Source organism: Panthera leo, chromosome A1 (genome assembly GCF_018350215.1).
Source record: "Panthera leo isolate Ple1 chromosome A1, P.leo_Ple1_pat1.1, whole genome shotgun sequence".
Taxonomy (NCBI): domain Eukaryota; kingdom Metazoa; phylum Chordata; class Mammalia; order Carnivora; family Felidae; genus Panthera; species Panthera leo.
Window position 1 is genome coordinate 47,203,476 of NC_056679.1, and position 19,054 is coordinate 47,222,529.

General features: G+C 36.3%; 1 protein-coding gene across 8 annotated transcripts in view; it reads left to right on the top strand.

The window, feature by feature from the left end:
* Nucleotides 1–19,054, top strand: part of PIBF1 (progesterone immunomodulatory binding factor 1) — a 201,561-nt gene that overhangs the window by 12,014 nt on the left and 170,493 nt on the right. The window lies entirely within an intron of this gene.

The following is a 19,054-nucleotide window of genomic DNA, read 5'->3' on the forward strand; positions in this document are numbered from 1 at the left end:
ATTTTGCCTCTTCATTAAATACATTAGTTCTCCTGATGCTTGTTCAGAGCATGTGCTCTGATAGAAGCATCAGCCCCAGTGATGTGCATGGTCCTGTGCCGTGTGCTGGCAACAGGGGATTCAAAAGAGGCTCTGCCCTTCTAGGGTTCACACTCTAATAGAGTTAGAACCTTAGATGATATCTTGACACTGCCATTTTTCTGTGTAACTTGGAATAAGCCATTTAATGTTTACTGCTCTGTCAGTAAAGAGAGAAGATAACCCTGTTTGTCCATTCATGTCCATTGAACTGCTCATATTTCTGTTTCGAAGTAAAAATGTCATTTTTCGCAAAGTCGCATATAAATATTTTTATGTCCTTTTTCAAGGGCAGCTTTTACCGAAGATGTATTGTCTAGAAATAAATAATTAAAATTTAATTTATATTTCATTGCTCTAATTTGCTGTTCTGTGAGTGCTGGACAAAATCTACTTCCATCATTAATGTAGAGCCAATATTACAGGCAAATGAAGGCTCATATTGTTCCTCTCCTCATAGGAGTGATTAAGTCAGCAGGAGTGGTGGCAGAGAAGCATATGTGCCAATATGAACCCTACTACAAGGTTCTATTTTGGGTTTGTTCTTTTTCTTCTGATAACCTGCTACATTGTGCAGGTAAAGTATTTTTCACACTTTAGAAAGATAGCTTTTAATGTTTAAAACATTTTCATCTATAGTCAGAATAATAAAGGGCAAAGTTAGAAGGCCTCAGTTTGGCTACTAGCTAATTTTGCAGGCTTGGCCAAATCATTTAATCTCTTTTTCTGTAAAATGGATGGCGGTGGTGGAAACACAGGACTTACTGGGGACAAGGCAGTTAGATGGGTTTTCAGACTTAGTTCTGTAGCACCTCATGGTACCTCAGCTTCCCTCAGAGACTTCTTATTTTTTAGGAGGAGGACTGGAAAAGTTTCCTAACCTTGTTTATATCAAGCTACCTCTTCTTTAATGACTTTAACATTGGTGGATTCTAAGAATGGTTTCTCTTGAACTAAAGATTCCTTGGGCCAAAAAGAAAAAAACTTGCAACTCTAGAATTATTATTAGTATGTGATATATTTTTACTGTGTGGTAAAGCAGATATCCCAACTCTCGAGGGTCAATAATGGCATTGTATCCCAGATGTTTGTTTGTTTGTTTGTTTGTTTGTTTGTTTCAACCTTGCGAATAGCACTTTTAGTGTTTTATTGATAGGAAAACACTAGATAATTAACACTGGTCTGACTCATAGGTTCCTGAGTGTTTTTAATGCACTAATAATTCTTGAACGAAGAAACAGTTTTGTTTGTGAACCTGTATTGGACGTCTTCAGAGATATAGTACAAACAGGATATATATATAGAAAGAGAAGGAGAGAGAGAAAGAAGGGTTTATTTTAAGGAATTGGCTCACATGATTGTGGAGACTTGATGAGTCCAAAATCTGATGGGGTAGGCTGGCAGACTGGAGATTCAGGGGAGAGTTGCAGTTCAAGTCCAAAGATAGTCTGCTGACAGAATTCCTTCTTGCTGAAGGGAGGTCAGATTTTATTAAGTCCTTTGGCTGATTAGATGTGGCTCGCCACGGGATACCTGGGTGGCTCAGTGAATTAAGCATCTGATTCGGCTCAGGTCATGATTTCACGGTCTGTGAGTTCGAGCCCCACATCAGGGTCTGTGCTGACAGCTCAGAGGCTGAAACCTGCTTCAGATTCTGTGTCTCCCTCTCTCTCTGCCCCTCCCCCATTTGTGCTCTGTCTCACTCTGTCTCTCAAAAATAAAAAAATAACATAAAAAAAGATGTGGCTTACCACATTATTGAGGGTAATTGGCTGTACTGAAAGTCTATTGATTTAAATGTTACTCTCATCTAAAAAATACCTTTACAGAAAGATCTAAAATAATGTTTGACTAAATATTTGAGTATTGTGGGCTAACCACTTGACACATGAAATTAACCATCACAGAACCCTTCCATGTGTAAGTTTGTTTCTTAAAGGTTTATCATTTCTCAGCTGAAAATATCCTGTCTTAAACCTTTTCCTAAATTTAACAATGATATAAACAGAGAATTGAATCACAATCAGGAAAAAAGAAACAGTGTCTTGTCTGCTTAATAAAAGGTCTTAAAAACCCAGAGAATGTGATTTAGACAGAACAGAATTTACTTTTATATTAAAGCCTCATAAAGTTTGATTCTTCTCCTCTGTTAAGGGCTAATACAGGTCAACTTGCCCAACAGTGAAGAAAAGTAAACAATATTTTTAAATCAAAAGACTTTTATAAGGATATAGTGAACAATAAATATAATATTTAACGTTAAAAGAAATTTTGTTTAACTATATATTTGGGGGATTTTTTTTTAAATGGTTTGTTAAATTATTTACTGCCCTGGTATTTGGAAAATTCACAGATACTGGTTTACATTCCATCTTTGCAACTTGACAATGGCATGATGATCTTGGACAAAAAACTTAGTCTTCTTTACTCTCCCCGCCCCTAATCTTACAACTTTTCCATCTACTAAATAGGATGAGACTATATAACACTTTCCTCATATGGCCATTATTAATAAGAGTGAAATTCACTCAGTAAATGTATATCGTACATCTCTTATGTGGCAGGCATTGTTGTAGGTGCTTGGGATACCTCAGTGAGCAAAACAGTGCTCTCAGGCCTCATGGAGTTTATATTTTAGAAGGAGTACAGGGAAACAAATAGTAAGCATTATAAATAAGCACATCATGGAGATAGAAGGTGATAACTGCAAAGGACAAAAGAAAAATGGTTCATAGCAGGGAAAAAACTATATTCAGAATTCTGTAGGGTCAGCTAATAGGCCTCATTGAGGAGGTTAGACAATTACAAAGACTTGGAGGTGGGGGAGACAACAGAGTCCTCAAGGAAGAACTTCCAGGTGGAGGGAACAGCCAATGCAAAGGCAAGAGGGTGCCTTGGTGTTTGTGGAACAGTGAGGAAGCCAATATGACTGGAATGGTTGAAGGGAGAGAATAGTTAGATAAGATCAGAGAGGTAATGGGTTTGTTGAGGTAATTGTAATAACTTTGATTTTAACCATAAGTGAAAAGAAGCATTGGCGGATTTGGGGGAAGATGTGGCATGATCTGACATATTGTGAAAGGATTATTCTGACTGGTACATAGTAGACCCTCAAAGAATTTTAAAGAGCTTTGTTAATGACCCAAAAAATGGATTTTTGCTGAGAACAGACTATAGAGCTCTAAGGATGGAAACAGAGAGACTTGTTATGAAGCTGTTGTAGTTATGTAGGTGAGAGGGGGCAGTGCTTCAGATCAGGGATCAGGGTAGTAGCAGTAGAAGTGCTGTGAACTGGTTGGGCCCTATATGTATTCTAAAAGTAGAGCCATTAGGATTTCCTGATGAATTGAATGGAGGACGTGAAAGAAAGATAGGAGTCCAATTCAACTCCAATGTTTGGGGACTGAAATCATGATGGATTTGCATTCAGCTGAGATGGTAGCTTGTGGGTGAGGCAGATTTAGGGTTAAAAGAGAGTTCAGGTTTTAGCTGTTTTGAGTTTGAGAGATCTGTTAGATGTACAATTGAAAATACTTGGATATGCAAGTCTGAACTTGGGAAGCTATGTATTTGGAAGTTGTTAACATAAAGAATAATACTTAAAGCCAGGATGGGATCACCACAGGAGGGTGTATACAGAGGGGGGCTAAGTCCTGAGTTCTAGGACGGTTCAATATTGAATTGTAGAATAGAGAAGGAGGATTTATCCATGAGGAAAGGAAACCAAGAGAATTTCATGTCCCGGAAGCCAAGGGAGAAAAGTTTGTCAAGGAAGAGAGTCAGCTATTTCAAATGCTGTCCATAGGTCTAGTATGATGAAGTCTGGGAATTCACGTTATATTTAACAAGGCCATTGATAACCTTGTGAAGAGTAGTTCTGGTGGAGTGATGAGGTCAAAACTTTGATTACAGTGTGTTTTAGAGGAAAGGAATCGGAGACAAGTCTAGGCAACTCTTTCTGTAGAGCTTTGATTGCATAAGGGAACATCGGGATAGACATGAAGATGACAGGAGAAGTAGGGTCAAGGGAGGCATTTGTTTTTAAGGTGAGAGAACATAACTGATATACACAAAATTACATTGTTAAACCATAGTTTTTTCGTTGTCAATAACAGACATTCATCTAATTGCTAACCAGCGGTGTAGGCAGTGCTCTTGGACATCAGGGTATACTGTGTCTAAGGCTCACCACGTCAGTGTGATCCATGTGATAAAAAGAATCATCTGTGTTTGGGGCATAGCCAGTAATTATATATTTGGGGGAAAGTGTTTGAACTCAGTGGTGTTTGTTGATTGAATTACTCTTGAGTTTTAAAGCATTTTATCTTCATATTCCACGTAATTGCTTTTAAAATAATTTTATTAGAGTAAATCACTTAGCTCTTGATGGCTTGAGTTTTAATTTTACGTGAACTTTTTACCAAAAGATGGGACTCAGTTTAAAAAACAACTGAAGAATGTGAATATAACCAGATATAAGGAAGGTAGAGAAGATTATGATCATTAAAGGAAGGTTTGTAAACAGGAAGTTTATCAAAAATCATTGAATTAGGATTCAGTTAGGTTGAAGAGGTAACAGAGATTGCCGGGTTACTGGAGTTCAGTTGTCATCAGTGAGAGTCATTGTCTCGAGGACTTTTAAGTGTTCCCAAGCACCTAGTTTATTTAAAGCACTAAATGAAATTGTTTTTAAGTGCAGATTTCTGTTTTTGGTTCTGTTACTTGAAATGTTCTCGTTTCGGTGCTTTTTACTCAGTGGGTTTCATAATTCTTTTCTCTTCATTATGTGTGCTGTATGTAATTTATTGTTGGTGGTTCGAGGCAGGTAATTAGAGACTCAAAAATGCCCATCATATACAAATGGAGTAGCAAAATTTTTTTACTTTTCTAGTGGTATCATTAATTTAGGTCTCAATACATAAAAGTAAATTTTCTTCTTAACTATTGTGAGAGAAAATTTGGATTCCTTCCTAAGGGGAATAAATATTTTGTTTCATAGAGGACAAGTTGAAAATGCATCCAGTGAAAGATAGTATCCATTTCTAAGCTCTCCTAAATTTGACAAATGTAAGGAAGTATTACTTCATTCAATAAGCGGTAAGATACAGTGCCACAATAAGCCTTGGGACAAGGTCATGGTGTTAATGGCTGCAATCACTATGAAGTTACTGATATTCAGTAAGTCATGAGTCTAAATTTTTATAGTATTTGACCTTTTCATATAGTAATTCAGCAAACATTTTATCTTTATATACATTTAGGGTTGGATACCTTAAGGGAAGTAACATGGGTCTTACACACAATGCTATGTAATTTTAAAGAGGAATAAAATCTCTGAAAAAAAAAAAAAAGGAGTAGATGGTATTCACCCAAGAATTTTAAAGGACTTCAAGGATGTACTTGAAATGGCAGTAAATGTATAATCTTGTTATTCAAATAGAGCAGTTAGAGTAGATTTAATTGCTTGAGAGATGGTAAATTGTCTACCCATCCTTAGAAACTAAGGACCTTGATAACTACAAACTGATAAACGACACTTCTGTTCCTCCTGAGCTTGCAGAATGCATGAAGACTAGGATACTGAATAATTATTTAAGTGTAAACTTATAGGAGAAGGTCAACAAAAAATTGTTAAATGAATATAAAGGAACAAACCAAATATAGTATTTTACTTGGGTGATACCTGTACATGATGGAATATATAGACTTCCAAAAAGCCATTCACAGACTTCTAAATTTTAGTTTTAAAAATTTTGACAGACTTCTGAAGAATTGTTATCATGAGTACTTGGGGAATTGCTTTCTCTTCAGTGTTTGAAAGATGAGAGCCAGAGAGTAGAAATAAAAGAAACTTTATGAAAAATCAAAATAGAAGTACTGTCCAGAGATAACTGTTAAGTCCAATCTTATTAAATATTTAACATTTTAAAGCATTATACTAGAAAGGAAGCCCGGAGGAGAATCTCAAATTTGGAGACAGTGAAGTTTTTCTTAGTAGAATAAAAAAACTAGTAAGGCAAATTGGAGGAAGATCTCAGGAGATAAGAGGACTGATTATAACTTGTGTGGTTTCTTTTTTATAACCTCTCAGTTTATAATCCCCAAATTAGCATGTTCAAAATTGGTCACCAGCTCTAGAGAGTATAATATATTTCCATTTTATTAAAATATTTTCAAGAATAGGTAACTTCAAAGAATGTTACAGGGAATGCCAGTGTATCTATCACCTAATTTCTGCCATTAACATTTTATTATACCTGTCCTACTCACATATATATACATCCATCCACCAGTCATATTGAGTCTTATGAGAAGTTGTCAAGCCTTTTTTTCCATGTATCAATATTTTATTCCTTTTAACTGCTGAGTAATACTCCATTATATGGATGTGTTCATTAGCCAGTTGATGGGCATTTGAGTTATTTCCACCTTGGAGCCATTATAAATAAAGCTGCTTCAAACATTTGAATATGGGCTTTTGTGTGGGCATGTTTTTGTTTTTCAGGGGTAAATGTTAAAAGTGGAATTTTTCACTTCTAGATTTCCATTTGGTTGTTTATTCATTGTGAGCGTATTTTTCTTTATGCCGTTGAGAATAGTTAAATCACTGCTCTAAAGCCTTGTTGCTAATTCCAAAATCTGGGTCACCTCAGAGTTGATCTCTGTTCATTGTCTTTTAAAAATGGGTTACGTTTTTCTGTTTCTTCAGAAGTCAAGTAATTGTAAATTGTTTATTTAAAACATAGGGTAAACTTCGATCATAACATGTGACTGTTGTGGAGACTACATTTTATGTTCCTCTAGACAGTGCCTTTGTTTTTGCTGTAGCAGAAATTAACCTGGTTGTACTCAAGCTGCATACTGTGTCTCTTGGGCAGCATCTCAAATTTCAGTTCAATTTTTTTGGGCGTTAGTATGGCTTCGAGGGTCTCTCCTACACATACGTTGTTCAGAGGTCAACCAGAGATTTGGCTGAGATTGTCCATAGAACTCAAGGTTCCCTTTCTCTGGTTGTCTGGAATCTGTCCTTACATTAGAGCATCTGAGTTGCCCTAAACTCTGTCTTCTGGTTCTTCAAGCTAGAAAGATGAAGGATTTTCTGCTGCAACTTGGCACCGAGTAGGCCTCCCCTCAAACTAAAACCCTTTAAAAAAAAAGTCAGGGGCGCCTGGGTGGCTCGGTCGGTTAAGCGTCTGACTTCGGCTCAGGTCATGATCTCACGGTCCGTGAGTTCGAGCCCCGCGTCGGGCTCTGTGCTGACAGCTCAGAGAGCCTGGAGCCTGTTTCAGATTCTGTGTCTCCCTCTCTCTCTGCTCCTCCCCTGTTCATGCTCTGTCTCTCTCTGTCTCAAAAATAAATAAACGTTAAAAAAAAAAAAATTTAAATAAATAAAAATAAATAAAAAAATAAATAAATAAATAAAAAAAAAGTCAGACAAGACCAGGAGACTCATCTAGGAAAATTTGCTTCTTCCTTGTGCAGATGGATTCCGCTTTAGAATTTGCCTAATTTGGGTCACTTTTCTGTACCCTTAGGTAGTTGTTTTATATTTTGTCCAGAATTTATGCTTGTTCTACGTTAGAATTGTTCAAGTGAGAACTTACAGAGCCATTAGCAGATGTGGAACTGCTTACAATTTTGTTTTAAGCATAGGTGAAGAAAGAGAAAATCTAATCTATGCAGGTAGAATATTTGACTTTGAGATCACCCTACTTTTTTTAAAAAGGGCCTTAGCTCCATGGGAGACACTTTTTCTCAACATGTTTGGCTTTGTACTGACACGGATGGTGACATGTCCGGCGCTATTAAGAAAAATATTAGAAGCAAAAGAAAACATATTACTAGACCTTGAACCAAGTGTGCAGTTTTGAAAACTGTAACTTGGGTTGTTTGCACTTCTTACCTACTGATAATTATTGAATTCCTGATAAAGCAATAGAGTTTGGAGTTTAGAAACTAAAATCTGGTAATCAGGGAGCTGAGTTCATTCTCTGGAGATATATAAAAACTAGGATGTGTTGAATGAACACCAACAGCTAGGAAAAAATGCAGTTGAAGTTTCTAAAATCACAATACAGATGAGGATTGAGTTGCAAGAGGATAGGAGCACCTGGGTGGCTCAGTGGGTTAAAAATTGGACTTGATCTCAGCTCTGGTCTTGATCTCAGGGTCGTGAATTCAAGCTCCGCGTTGGGCTCCGTGCTAGGCGTGAAGCTTACTTGAAAAAAAAAAAAAAATTTGTAAGAGGCTAAACTCAAGACAAATCTAGGAAGGTGTGTACTATGTCATAGAACAAGTAGTAAGTTAATAGAAACTTTGAAGAGGAGAGAACAGCCAACAAATATAGATGCTTCAAAAATGACAGCAATAATGACAGTTTCATTGTTGTTTAGTAAGAGAAACTAATATATTTGTTAGTTGTGTCTCTGAGTTTGAGACTGACAACTAGGAGAACAAATTTTGTACTTTAGTAAATAAGACTTTCCTAGATTGAGTTAGTAGTTTCCAAAATGGTCTTAATTTTTTTCACCACATGGTGGCAGCATATATCCATCTATTTCTTTAACCTGTTTTGGTCTGCTCAGAAAATCTTGTCATTTTTGACCTAAAGGCCAAAGTGTTACTTTGTAACCTTATTTTCATTTATTTTTTTTACATTTATTTATTTATTTGTTTGTTTATTTATTTATTTATTTTGGGAGAGTGAGGGGGAGGGGCAGAGAAAGAGAGGGGGAGAGAATCCCACACAGGCCCTGCACTCACGAACCCTGAGATCATGACCTAAGCCGAAATCAAGTTAGATACTTAACCAACTGAGCCAGCCAGGAGTCCACCTTATTTTCATTTCTATTCCTTACTTCATATCCTCTGTCTAAAACCAGTCAAATACTATTTTTTCCTAATAATTCAGATTTATAACTGGAAGACAAAAGTATAAAAACAAACTTTCCTGGCGTAACACATATTCTTCAGACCAAAGGTGTGTCGATTATTACACTGATTTCATAATTATACCTAATAAAAATATTTAGAGATGTTAAAGCCCTGTAAGTACACCATTAACTCTGCTTTTGTTTATATAATCTGGTTCATAGCCGATATGACATGAAAACTATCTTAGAAATTTAACAGAAAGTGATTTTTGGGGGCACCAGGGTGGCTCAGTCAGTTAAGCATTCGACTCTTGGTTTCAGCTCAGGTCATCATCTCATGGTTCATGGGTTCGAGCCCCACATTGGGCTCTGTGCTGACGGTGCAGAGCCTGCTTGGGTGTCTCTCTGTCTCTGTCTGTCTCTCTGTCTCTCAAAATAAATTTTTTTTAAAAAAAAGGATTTTTGATTTTTAAAAATGAAGTCACCCTTCCTGATGTGCAAATATTAATGAATTTCTGGGATCTTCTTTCATAATTTTATTTTCCAGATCTGTAATAAAATTTGGAAATAATATCTAGACACTAACACTGGAAAATAGGGCTCATCTTCTACTTCAAATTTGTTTTTTTGAGGGGCTGCACCCTTTACTTCAAGTTTAGAGTTTGTAAGTGTCAGTGATGTCTAAAATTAACGTATTTTGAGCTGTATTGTGTGCATAAGCTTGTGTACGGTACTTAGTATTTTCATAAGTGCTGTACTTTTATTTTCTACTTATGAAATCTGTAACAGGTCAAATTTTGTTCCAATGCATGTAGCTAAACCATGTGCAGCTATTTTGCTGCTGTAGAGTTATTTCAGTAGGTAAGTTTTGTTTCAGAAGAAAGAAATGTTAACAGTACTATGTAAGGAATTAATGAGTTTGCCCTGAATGAAGCTATAGCGTTTCATGAGGAAATGGTGAAAAATTTTTTTCTTATGAGAACTTTGGTAACTAGGAAGCAAGAAGAGTGTTTTGTTTAAGATAACTTCCTCGTTTAGAAACATAGTGACGTTTGTTGAGAAAAATTCTGCAAGATTACCTCAAGGCTCATTTTAGGTACATCTTAGGTATTCGTATGTGAGTAATCCAGTTGACTTTAACTGTATGAAAATGAGGTATGATACATATTTGTTATTTAGGTATTTCTTTTTTATCCGACTTAACTGATGAGATTTAAATTACTTTTTTTTTTTATTTTTTTTTAAACGTTTATTTATTTTTGAGACAGAGAGAGACAGAGCATGAACGGGGGAGGGTCAGAGAGAGAGGGAGACACAGAATCTGAAACAGGCTCCAGGCTCTGAGCGGTCAGCACAGAGCCCAACGCGGGGCTCGATCCCACGGACCGGGAGATCATGACCCGAGCCAAAGTCGGACACTTAACTGACTGAGCCACCCAGGCGCCCCTTAAATTACTTTTTAAGGTACATGTTTAAGATGATATCTGTCATTTATAATTATCGTAGAGTATCTAACAAACTTGTCAGTAAACAATTATAGTTTTGCCCCTATGTTAAAGTAAACAAGCACTTCTCAAAATTTTGATTTATCATTACATTTGTAGGCTCTTTTGGTCAGAGGTAGAACTAAGAATCTCAATTTTAATGAACAGCCTGGGATTCTAATGTGGCAGCTTCGTGCATTTGAAACACACTCTTGAACCCGGTGGCCAAGATGGTATATCACCATATTATGACAGGAAAAAAACTCATGCGGGACCTTACCAAATGCTCAACTTCTATCAAGATACACTGTGACCACTTCATTCTTTTCATCTACATCTCAGCCCAGATTTCACAAACATATTTGGGTGTCTAAGAGTTCTTTTTGGTCATTTTTAATTTTATGAGATAACTTTATGATCTAAAAAATTAATTAATAACTGCATATTCTAGATCATCTGAACAAATAATTTATACTAAGAGTGTAATCACTATGATGTTCGTGCCCATGTTTGCATTTAATTTTGTCATGGCACCACAAAGATAATTTTAAAAATAGCCATCAGCTGGGGCACCTGGGTGGCTCAGTGGGTGAAGCGTCCGACTTAGGCTCAGGTCGGATCTCATGGTTCTTGAGCCCCGCGTCAAGCTCTGTGCTGACAGCTCAGAGCCTGGAACCTGCTTCAGATTCTGTGTCCTTTCTCTCTCTGCTCCTCCCCCACTTGTACCCTGTCTCTCTCTCTTTCAAAAGTAAGTAAACATTAAAAATATTTTTCTAAATAGCCATCAACTTAATATGTAAAATACACACTTCAGCCAAATAAAGGCCAGATGCTGTCATGGATTACTGTATGAATACAGGGTTCACAGTTCGCATAGAGAAAAAGTCACAATAGTGAGTCATCATACTTGATACCTGGTATAGCTATGCAAAACTCAAAACTAAATAAACTTCTACATGTTCTAACATTTTAAAGTTACATTATGTAGTCAACATAAACTACTGAGTAGAACAAGTGTTGCTGTTTAGGCTTACTTGAAAAAGGAGGAAATAAAGGGATTCTAGGAGCTGACAACCTAAATGAAACCTCATTTCATTTTTCCTTTCATCTAATTCCAGTGATCTGCCTCTTCTTAGCAATCTGCCACTTGGGCTAGCAGGCTGGGAAATGTGAAAAAAAAACTTCTGACTGAAGTTTTGGACTTTAGGAAAACTGGTGTTCCAATTGTATATTTCTGCATAACAAACTACACTAAAACTTGGTGACTTAAAACTATTTATTTGTTACATCTCTGAAGATTGATAGGTTCAGCTGGTTATTGCTTGCCTGTCTGAGGCTAGAATCATTTGAAGTCTAATTCAGTGACATATTTGGGGTCAGAGCACTCTCTTTGCACCTAGCCTCTCCATATGACTAGTTTAGGCATCCTTCAACATGGTTATTTCAGCACAAGGCAACTAGAGTCCTCCAGAGTGAGCATTCAAGCATTCAAGAAACTCAGGCCAACACTTAAAGGCTTCCTAGGACCTAACTATGAAGTCTCAGAACATCACTTACAGCATATTCTTAGTCAAGCAAACCATTAAGAGGAATAGACTACATTTCTCAGTCGGGTCATAGCTTACCACATATAAGGGAAGAAGTTGATAGAGGCCATCTTGGAGATAAGTTGATAGAGGCCATCTTGGAGATAAGCAGGTTTGGGGTGTTTCTCCCCTGGCCTGGTGACAGCCTGGAGACAGTGTGAGAGAGCATTAAGCAAGATCAGGAAAATTGTTGGCAGACGTTAGTCTGTAAAAATCTATGAATTCCTCCCTACCGCCACCCCAAATAAGATGAATACAATCTCCCTTGCCTCCAGAAAGCTGAAGAATAGACTAAAGTATTCTATTGAAATAGAGACTTTTATGTTGACCTTTAAAACTAAACACAGTTTTATTTATCTTGAGAAAATGCTTAATTTATATTGATAAAGATTGAAAAATAAAGGGGCTAACAATTATGAAAAGAGACAACAGGAATGTAATGTTAATATCAGATAAGGTATAATTTAAGATAAAAACTACAAAACATTAACAAAAAATAATAAAAGATGATTTTTATAGTCATCAACTTCTGCATATCGAATGACAGTAATTATAAAGAAAAAAATTTTAGAAAAACAACTTAATGAAGTAATAGTGCTTGGAAACTTTATAATGTACTTTCTTCAGAAGTAGATTGATTTAATAGATTAAAAAAAGTAAGGACTAGAAGAATTAATTCAGTCAATAATTTTGATTTAGTTGCTATATACAAAGCTCAGTGTTCTCGAATCAGAATTTTTTTTGTCACTAGGAAGTTTACAAAACTATCAGGTATAAACTTGACCACATTTTAAGTACAGATTTTATAGTTCCTGTTAAAAATCAGAATTTAGTAAACTAGAGATAATTAAAAGGTGGGGGGGAATAAACTTACTGAGAAGTTCAGCATATCTTCTAGATCAAAGAGAAAGTAAAACAAGAAAACAATGAAAATGAGAACATTTTACATCAAAATCCTTGAGACATTTAAAGCTGTGCCAGAGGAAAATCTAGAGCTTTAAAATGCCTTTACTGTTAAAGAGAAAGATGAAAAATAAAGACATGCAGTAGTCATTTTAAGAAAGAAACAAAAACAAGGAGTACAGAATGATTGTATGTTAAGAAAATATAGCTCTGTGGTAATAAGCTTGAAAACTGAAAGAAAAGTGAAATGTCCCAACAAAATATAGATGACTAAAATCAACAGAAGTGGAGAACTTGAGTAATCACTATAGAGGCATTAGAAAGTGAGTAAAGATGCATTACTGACGAAATTACTAGGTTCACAGATGGATTACCCAGATAGGTTCACAGCTAATTTCCACAAGGAGAGCTGATTCCAGTTAATTAAACTACACCAAACTATTGAAAAAGATGGAAAGCTCGGAGAAAGATGGTGCAAAAACAAAACAGAACAAATCTATAGGCCAGTTTTACTTATTACTACACATGCAAATTTCTAAATAAAATGAATTCTAGCATTGTATTGAGAGAATAATACTTGATGATTAAAGTATATTCTAGGATAGAAGGGATAATCTATTACATTAGCAAGTTGAAGGAGAAAAACCAATCATATGATTGTATAAGTAGATGATAAAAGATGATAAATTAAAATCTAGCAACTATTCCTATTAAAGACACTTAAATATTTACAAACAAAATGTTAACCAAAAAATATTTATCCTAAATGGCAAAACAATAAAACCTTCTTCTGTTAAAATCAGTAACCAAACACAGATTGGGTTGCTCATTATTAACTAACATGGTCTTGGAGGGCCTTAGCAGATGCACTAAGAAGAAAAAACTATCCATATATAAATTTGAAAAGAGATTTTAAAATTTTTTCTGTGTTATGTTTGAAAAACAGCTGAAATTAATGCAAAAATTTGATATTGTGACTGAATACAAGATTAATATATAATCAGTCTTTCTCTAGGCTTAGAGAAATAACTGCTCAATAACTGCTATAGAGGGGCACAGGAGAAAAATATTTCATTTTGTAAGGAAGGTAATGGACTTCTATGAAGAAAACTGTAAAATCTTAGTGTTGAATTTGGAAGCACCATATTTTAGGAGGGAGACTAAGATCATAAAATTATTACTTTTTTCTTATTAATATATTAATCAGATGCAATTAGTTTATATCCCAATACTTTTCTTGTTTTTTGTTTTTTATTTTGTTTAATTTTTATAAAGTTTGAGAGAGAAAGAGACTGCAAGTAGGTGAGGGGCAGAGAGAGAGAGGGAGAGAATTCCAAACAGGCTTTGCGTGGGCTCGATCCCATGAACTGTGAGATCATGACTTGAGCCAAAACCAAGAGTCAGAAGCTTAACTGACTGAGCCACCCAGGTGCCTCTGTTTTTTACTTTTTTGGTAGAGAGGAGAAGTGTTGTACAAGGATTGGGATTGGATAAATTAGTCTATACGAAAAAATAAGTGTCTCAGAATTGGCAAGAAAAATGTGAAAAAAAAAAGAGAGGTGGGGAAAGTTGAGGTACTAGTCCAACCAAGATCCCACTATATACTTCAAAATTAATATATAAACTAAATGTGATACTGGCATAGAAACAAACAAACGTTAGTGGAACTGAATACAGAAGTAGATCTAATTATATTCCACAACAGTGGTAGTTTAATTCAGTTGAAGAAGAATGGTTATTTACAGTAAGGGTCCTAGCATAACTGGATATTCATCTGTTTAAGGGAAAAAAAAAAGGTGTCCTCACATTTTATACCATTCACCAATATTAATTCCCATTGAATTAAAATTTTTAGAAGAAAATCTAGGCCATTACTTGAACAATAACACAGATTCTTCGGGTCCACATGCCTTCAGGTGGTATGGAAAAATTATTTTCACTTCTAACTAAAAGTTAGCTCTTAATTCAATAACAGATAAAAGCAAAAACCACAGTAGGACTGCCGCTACCTATGACACTCTGTCAACATTAGAAATCACATATTTTCATCACAATATTAGTTATTGCAGAAATCTTTAAATTGAGTTGTGCTCATCACTACTTCAATATTACTGTAGTTACTAGGCCCCTCGCCGAGTTTACCTTTAATGCATTCATAAAGAAGGACATAACTTTTTTTAGATGAGCAATTTTTATTTTTATTTTATGTATTTATTTTTAGAGTGAGAGAGCAAATGGGAGAGAGGGGCAGAGAGAGAGAGAGAGAGAGAGAGAGAGAGAGAGAGAGAGAGAATCTTAAGCAGGCTCCACACTCAGCACAGAGCCCAATGCCAGGCTTGATCCACAACCGTGAGCTCAGGACCTGAGCTGAAATCAAGAGTCGGGTGCTCAACCAACTAAGCCACCCAGGCGCCCCAGGACATATTACATAACTCTTAAAAATACTTTGATAGTTTTATTTCAGTATGATTTGTTTCCTTCATAATTCTGTAAATTTTAATTTTTGCTTTTAGAAACAGTCTCAGAAAGGGTTCATGGGGGGCGCCTAGGTGGCTCAGTCGGTTGAGCATCTGACTTCGGCTCAGGTCATGATCTCCCGGTCTGTGAGTTTGAGCCCCACATTGGGCTCTGTGCTGACAGCTTGGAGCCTGGAGCCTGTTTCAGATTCTGTGTCTCCCTCTCTTTCTGCCCTTCGCCCACTCGTTCTCTCTCTCTCTCTCTCTCTCTCTCTCTCTCTCTCTCTCTCTGTCAAAAATAAATAAACATTAAAAATTTTTTTTAAAAAAGAAAGGGTTCACAGGCATCACTAGAATGCCAGTGGAGTCCATGGCACAAGAAAGTATTAAGAATCCCTAATTTAAGTGAATATTAACAGTGCTTCTTAAACTCTAATGTAAATACAAATCACCTGGGGATCTTGTTAAAATGAAAATGATATAATAGTTCTGAGATAAGGCCTAAGACTGTTTCACAGTTAGCATGTTCACAGATGTTACTAGTGCTCATTGTCCAATGCCAGTTAGTGGACTGAACTTTGTATGAGTAGCTAAGTTCTGGAAGTCACTTGTCCAGTGTAGTAGTCAGAGCCACAAGTGACTATTTCAATTTAAGTTAATTAAAATTCATTTCCTCAGACTTACTAGTTACAAGTGGTTAGTGAGTACCATAGTGGATGGTACAGACACAGAACATTTTTTTCATTGAAGAAGAGTTCTGTTGGACAGTGCTGTCCTAGAGGTTGGGGTAATCTCAGCCAAGACAAGGAAACAAAAAAGCTTTAAAAGAATAAGACAAAAAATAATAATAATAATAAAGCATAGGCAAAGTTTAATGTTTAAAGTATGCATTTGGGGAAAAATTGGAATGAAGATGATGAAAAGTTAATACGAGCATTATTTGAAGCTCTTATAAATTAATAGAAAAAAGACAAGCCCAAAGGAACACAGGCAAAGACTATGAATAGGCATTTCACAAAATGCAAATTCAAATAGCCAGATTCTCGAACTAGGTAGCATTGGGGGAAATAAAATTAAAGTATCAGTGAGAACTCAGGTGGGCAAAAATGTAAAAGACCTAATAAATATGTGTACCTTTTTCTAAAGGAAAAAGATAAACATGTTGCTGGTGGAAAAGTGAACTGCTACATGCATTCTTTGGAAAGAAATCTAGCACTATCAATTAAAATGGAACATGAGCATCCTTCAACATAGTAACCGCACTACTGAGACTGGGTCCCACAGGGTGAAGTACTAGTGCAAAAGGATATTTGTATAAGGAGATTTATTGCAGCACTGTTTCTGGCAACAAGCGCTGAAAGGGGAAAGGAGGGACTGGAAACAAAATAAATGCCCATGAATACAATAGCAAGGAAATGGTTACAAAAACCATGGTACAGGCTATACCATAGAATATTGTGCAGGAATTTGTAGAATGAACTGGAGAATATCAGTTAATTTAGGATTTTCACAAGGTAAATTGCTAAATGACTAAACCTGGATACAAAATATTCAACACCTTTTTTTTAAGCTTTATTTATTGATTTGGTAGAGGGAGAGCAAGTGGTGGAGGGGCAGAGAGAGAGAGAGAGAGAGAGAGAGAGAACCCCAAGCAGTCTCTGTGCTGTCAATGCAGAGCCAGATGGGGGCAGAGCCCGATGGGGGTGTGGATCAGGACTTGATCTCTCCAACCATCTGTGAGATTATGACCAGAGGCAAAAATCAAGAGTCTGGTTGGACAGATACTTAACTGACTGAGCCATCCAGGTGCCCCACTTCTTTTTTTTTTTTTTATCAGGAAACTAATAACCAGCAACACCTCCTTCCTCTGAGCGTCCACACGAGTATATGAACTCATGGAGAAGTATATGAAGGAAAATAGAGAAAAACACAAGTTACGTGGGATGTAGGGCAAAGAGGGAAGAAAGATAAAAAATTATAAAAATAGGGCACCTGGGTAGCTCGGTCAATTAAGTGTCTGACTCTTGATTCCGCTCCGGTCGTGATCTCACAGTTGTGGGATTGAGCTGCTCATCGGGCTCCAAGCTAATCGCAAAGCCTGCTTGGGATTCTCTCACCCCTGCTCTCTGCCTTTCCACTATTCATGCACACACTCACATCCTCTCTCTCCCTCCCTGGCTCTCTCAAAACTAAAATAAACATTAAAAAAAAAAAAAACTATTAGATTTTATATCCTGCGACTTTGCTGAATTTATGGATCAGTTCTAGCAGTTTTTTGGTGGAGTCTTTTGGGTTTTCCACATAGAGTATCGTGTCGCCTGCAAAGAGTGGAAGTTTGACTTCTCCTTGTCGTCTACAAAGAGTGGAAGTTTGACTTCTCCTTGCCGACTTGAATGCCTTTTGTTTCTTTGTGTTGTCTGATTGCTGAGGCTAGGACTTCCAACACTATGCTGAATAACAGTGGTGAGAGTGGACATCCTTGTCGTGTACCTGGCCTTAGGGGGAAAGCCCTCAGTTTTTCCCCATTGAGGATGATATTAGCAGTGGGTCTTTCATATAGGGCTTTTATGATCTTGAGGTGTGATCCTTCTATCCCTACTTTCTTGAAGATTTTTGTCAAGAAAGGATGCTGTATTTTGTCAAATGCTTTCTCTGCATATTAGAGGATCATGTGGTTCTTATCCTTTCTTTTATTAATGTGATGGATGTATCACACTGATTGATTTGCAGATATCGAACAAGCACTGCATCCCAGGAACAAATCCCACTTGATCATGGTAAATAATTCTTTTAATGTACCATTGGATCCAGTTTGCTAGTATTTTGTTGAGAATTTTTGCAACCGTGTTCACCAGGGAAATTGGTCTGTAGTTCTCCTCTTTAGTGGGGTCTTTGTCTGGTTTTGGAATCAAGTAATGCTGGCCTTATAGAATGAGTTTGGAAGTTTTCCTTTCATTTCTGTTTTTTGAAGAGCTTCAAAAGAATAGGTTTTAACTCTTCTTTAAATATTCGGTAGAGTTCCCCTGGAAAGCCATCCAGTCTTGGACTCTTGTTTTTTTGGAAGATATTTGATTACTGATTCAACTTCTTTACTGGTTATAGGTCTGGTCAGATTTTCTATTTCTTCCTGTTTCAGTTTTGGTAGTTTATATGTTTCTAGGAATTTGTCCATTTCTTCCATATTGCCTGATTTGTTGGCATATAATTGCTCATAATATTATCTTACTATTGTTTGTATTTCTGTGGTGTTGGTTGTGATTTCTCCTCTTTTATCATGACTTTATTTATTTGAGTCCTTTTTCTTTTTGAAGAGTCTAGCTAAGGGTTCATCAATTTTGTTAATTTTTTCAAAGAACTAGCTCCTGTTCTATTGACTTTTTTTAAATTTCAATATCATTGATTTCTGCTCTAATCTTTATTATTTCCCTTCTTCTGCTGGTTTTGGTCTTTATTTGCTGTTCTTTTTCCAGCTCTTTTAGGTGTTAAGGTTAGGTTGTGTATTTGAGATTTGAGACTCCTTCTTTAGGAAGACCTGGATTGCTATATTTTACTTCCCTCTTATACTTCACACCTTTGCTACATCCCAGAGGTTTTGGGCTGTCGTGTTTTCATTTTCATTGGGTTCCATTTACTTTTTAATTTCCTCTTTAATTTCTTGGCTAACCCACTCATTC